Source organism: Hippopotamus amphibius, chromosome 9 (genome assembly GCF_030028045.1).
Source record: "Hippopotamus amphibius kiboko isolate mHipAmp2 chromosome 9, mHipAmp2.hap2, whole genome shotgun sequence".
Lineage (NCBI taxonomy): Eukaryota > Metazoa > Chordata > Mammalia > Artiodactyla > Hippopotamidae > Hippopotamus > Hippopotamus amphibius.
Window position 1 is genome coordinate 19,660,652 of NC_080194.1, and position 5,224 is coordinate 19,665,875.

Genomic DNA, 5,224 nt, shown 5'->3' on the forward strand with positions numbered 1-5,224 from the left:
ATAATGAATAAGAAAATCAGGAAAATAGTAATGGCACCAGATGAAGTAAAGCCTTTCAAATCAGAGTAAGAACTGCTGCTTTTACTATTAGGTAGGAAGCCTTAGGAGGTTGTGAACAAAGAAGCAATATTATCTTATTTGTTTTCTAGCAGCCTTACTCTGTCTAGTGGGTTGGGAATAGACTTAGGAGCAGCAATAGATGCTGGAAGACAAATTAGGGGGCTGATATAATCATCCCAGTGAGACATGATTTACTTGGGATAGAATGAGGTACCATGTAGAGGATAGAGGTTGGATTCTGGATATATCTTAAAGGTATACTGAAAATGCTTTCTGAAATGCAGAATATGAGTATGAGTGGTATTGGGAGGTATAGCAGTGACAATCAAGACTTGGCTTTAATTGAAAGAAAGATAAAGTTGCTATAAATATGTTGGAGAAAACTATGGAAAGAGAAACTCTGTGGTATAGGAATGTCAGAATTTCAGTTTTGGATATATTGCATTTGAGAGGCCAAGTAGGTACTGAGTGTCAAGTAGCACATCAGTTAGGATTCGGTTAGGGAGTCGGAACCAGTAAGAATGGCATGGAAGAAGGGGTTCCTTCTAGAGATTAAATTTCCAAAATTGTTAGAACTGATGAAGAACTTCTTGGAAAGCTATAGCCTTTGCATCTGGTGGCGGTCCTGAAATCACTGTTCAGCAGCAGGGTTGGCAGCTGGGGAGAAAGACAGTAAAAGAGAGTAAGCAGTACAGAATGAACCTGAAACAGCATGAAACGACCTACAATGACAAAATAAAACCTCTGAGAACAAATCAGAACATGTGTCTCTGTCTCACTCCTTCTAACCTTGATGATGAGTGTTGGCTTGCAGAAGAAGCTGAATTGCTTTGGTACAGAGATACATGATGTGCTTGGCCCTAACCAGAGAAGCGGAAAAGAGAAAATGCAATGACAGCCAGAAAGGCTTGGATATTGTGACCTTCCTCATTAACAAGTTGAGCCAGCAGATTAGTGAAAATGTGTGTGAGCTGCAGCAGCACCAGGCACCCTGCGTCAACATTCAGTACTTAATGGCCATGGCTTTGCTTTCAAATCTCATTTTTTTCCGTGGTCAACCCTAACTTGGAAATATACATGGTAGGGAACTATGGGAAATATTAACCCAGATTAGCCAGGTTGACACATAGGAAACCACCACATCTAGTCAGTTACATAGTATACCTAGAGTGCAGGGAGGCTGAATGGATTTAAAGTATGCACCTGGATTTACTCCTTTGAAGGTGGTACTCAAAGTAAAGCAATTGGATTATATCATCTAAGATATGCGTGTTGGTAGAAGAGAGAAAGGTGTCCATGAGTGAAGCTCCAGAGCATTCCAATTTTTTGCTGTGAAGAATGTGAGGAAGAACTTGACAAGGACACTGAGAAAGAGCAGTAAAAGTATAAGAAGAAAATCAAGTGGGGATGGGATCCAAAAAAGTCAAGCAAAGACAGTGATTCAAGAAAGAAAAGTGATCATTTCTCCTTTTCCCCCACCATTATCAAATTCCCTCTTTGGGAATGTAGGCTTCAGGTTTTCATCCAAATTGTTTACTCTTTATTTTGATAAAGAGTATAGGACAATACCAGTGCTTTGTGTGTCATTAGATGGCAGAATAACTTGAAATACATTTTTTTCTTTTTACAAATGAGAAAAAGGATTACTAAGGAAACAACAATTTAGGAGTTCTCCCTTTGAATTTTATAGACTTGAGCACAATCTGGAGACAATTATAATTTTGATTATTAACACACTACACAAGGTGCTTATTTTATAACCAGGAAGTTCCTGAAGTTTATGACATGCCAATATATGTAGGTTATTAAAAATGACAGTGTTTGGTGATAAATGTTGTAACCTGTTGGGCAGCAGTAATCATGTGTGGCTCAGCAGCTCCATAATAGCAAAATTTGTGGATATAATCATCTTTCACCAATACAGATAACCTATATTCCTAAAGGAAACCAGTGAGACAAGACTTTCCTATATTTTCTTCAACGTAATAGATACCCTTGGGTATCTACTATGTCCTTTATGAAATCCATCAACAGCCCATGACACTAAGTACAGTACTATCTCATTATCTGGAATGTTCATAATGGAAGTGATTCCATCCTTATTAATTGTGTTGAAATCACATTTTTTAATGTGGTTAAAAGATCAACATGTACCAACTTGAAGAAATGAAGAATTACTGCACAAAAATTTTACTTCTTTTCCTGAAACAGCTTCTATTGCTTGGCCTATCAACACAGCACTTTGTCAACATAACCATTCACAGAAGCAGCATCTTTCTTTGCTTTAACACTGTAAACATTTTGCAGTTTTACATCTGCATACCAAAATCTGCAATCATGTAAGAAGTCGTGCCTCAAACAGGTATCTTTGGTCCTCTTTGGCCACAAAATCTTTTAAGGCATAAGCTGAAACCCAAAAGGATGTGTCTATTTGCTGATATTCGTGCAGCAATCATTATTAAATATATCTTCAATATTGATTGGAGTCTGAGTTATATTTATTGCTGTGTTTACATTTTTAATAGAGTCTTAAAAATTGTCTTCTGGAGCCCCAAATTCATTCTTTAGAATCCCTTATCTAATCAAATATCTGAAGTCTTCTTTTTCTTTATACATTTTAGGTGTCTATTCATTTGTTTCACTGTTCCACTGTACTAAATATTTAGCGATGATTATAATCTATGGAGTGTGGCTACAGACCTTTTCCCCTCATATGATCCAAATCATAAGACTGAAAATGTTCTCTCAGCTCAGGAAATGATTTATCCAGTTGATTTTCCAGTGTATCATCTGGGTGAAATTCCATTATCTGGATGTTCTTTTATAATGATCCTCCTGTAGCCAACTAGCTGTATATCTTCTACAGATTAAAAGAGCCTTTTAGACTTCCTTAGTGGTGCAGTGGTTAAGAATCCACCAATGCAGAGGACACAGGTTCGAGCCCTAGTCTGGGGAAGATCCCACATGCCGCGGAGCAACTAAGCCCGTGTGCCACAACTACTGAGGCTGCACTCTAGAGCCCGTGAGCCACAACTACTGAGCCCATGTGCCACAACTACTGAAGCCTTGGGCCTAGAGCCCACGCTCCACAACAGGAGAAGCCAGTGCGGAGAGAAGCCTGTGCACCACAACAGAGTAGCCCCTGCTCTCCTCAAGGCCCACGTGCAGCAACGAAGACCCAATGCAGCCAAAAATAAATAAATAAAAATAAATTTATTAATAAATAAATACGTACATACGTAAATAAAAGAGCCTTTTAAGAATTCCAGAGGACATCAGCCGAATGTAGTGATGTACTTTTGAGGAGCCTAGTTGCAACCATAGAAGTGAAGCTGCAGGAAAAAGTAAGATCATTGTTCAGGTTTTCTAAACTCACTTCCACAAACTCTCAGACCCATTGTCATTTAATTGTTATAAGAATTCCATGACAGCTTGAGCTTGGTTCTTGCTGATATTGCTTCTTTGTAGGAAAAAATATTTTCAGCATCTTCTCAGCTTATCTGATATCTATCAATAATTGTAAATGAATCAGTACTTGATAGTACCAAGTTTTTAAGAATTGCAATTCCTGTGGCTGTTGCATTTAGTAGGTAAAGATGAGCAGACACTAATTACTTCATGATTACTCCATAATCTTGCCCATGACTACTCTGTAAACTCAGTAGCCTTGCCCTCCAGAAAACAGCCAAGACCCTGCAAATTTCCACAATCACGTCCTGAAATATTTTTTTAAATCAGAAATACTTTCCCTTTTTTCCCAGCTTTACTGAGGTGTAATTGACATATAACACTGTATAAGTTTAAGGTGTACAACATGTTGATTTGATACAGTGAAATACATTTTTAGTATTTTAATGCAGTTCAGGGCAAAGTTTAATACAGAAATGAAATTTCACTGTGAACATTTCTGTATGTATGTTTGGTTATTCCATTGATATTGAATGTTTCCTTGATATTCTTGTTTACTGAACCCCACAGGTGACAGAGGAAAATTACAAACGAGTAAGAATAAACTAGTTATCTTGGGGAAAAAAAACTCTTCAATTCTGATTTCATTTTAAGACCATTTTGTAATAGATAATGAAAATTCCAGTATAAATTGTGTAAACTCTGTAAACTACAAAGAATCTTCAACTTACACCTTTGTCATGTAGTCATCTGACAGTTGGCACTAGGCTACCATAAAGCAATCGTATTGCTACTTTTTCATTATCAATGCATGAATCATTATACCTGTGAATAAATACAATTTTTTTCACATTATATTTTCCTTTTTTTATGTCTAGTGTTAGTAATATGTTTAACATCTACAGTGTTTTGTATCATATAAGACAATATTGATGTAGGTACTGACAGACAATTCATATTGTAAACAGCCAAAGTAAACTTATGGTATAGATAAATACAGTCTGGTACTATAAATGTATTTTATCTTCCTTATGATTTCCTTAACAGCATTTTATTTTTCTCCAGCTTACTTTACTGTAAGAATTCATATATAACACATATAACACATAAAATATGTGTTAATTGACTATGTTATCTGGCTTTGAGTCAACAGTAGGCTTTAGTAGTTAAGTTTTGGGGGAGTCAAAAGTTAGATTTTTGACTATGCACCTAACCCCCATGTTATTCAAGGGTCAACTGTACTTGCATAATTTAGAATTGAAATGTGTTCATATATCCATTATTGTATTAAAACATAAATGTCTGTATTAAAATGATAAAATTATTGAATCTATTATTTTTATAATTTATCACAAAATCAGTGCCATGAACTTAAATAAAAGGATTATGGAAAAAAATTAGTTTTTAGTTCTCATAACCAATGTCGCTCTTTTTTTTGCTGGAAGTATTTTCTCTACTATGTTTTGTCCATTTTGAAAGAAATTTTTAAAATCATCACAGATGATAACCAGTTTAATCAGGCATTTAGCTTTAAGTATTTGAAAAAATATTGAATTGGATTTCTTAGTATTTTGTTATGTGTCCTTGGTGCATAAATTTGACAAATCATTTTATTATTGTTTATCTCAACAATATACACTGCCCAGAAAGCGACACATGTATATGTGGTGCACGTAAAGAATTTCTTCTTTGATGGCTTCAAGGAGATACTTGCTTTTTCTTTTTTTTCCTTTTTTTTGGATCAGTTTTGAGCAGC

At 35.7% G+C, this 5,224-nt stretch overlaps 1 pseudogene; it reads right to left on the reverse strand.

Moving 5' to 3' along the window:
* Window positions 1-1,865: 1,865 nt before the first annotated feature.
* LOC130860738 (NEDD8-activating enzyme E1 regulatory subunit-like) lies at window positions 1,866-3,458 on the reverse strand (annotated as a pseudogene).
* Window positions 3,459-5,224: the final 1,766 nt, after the last annotated feature.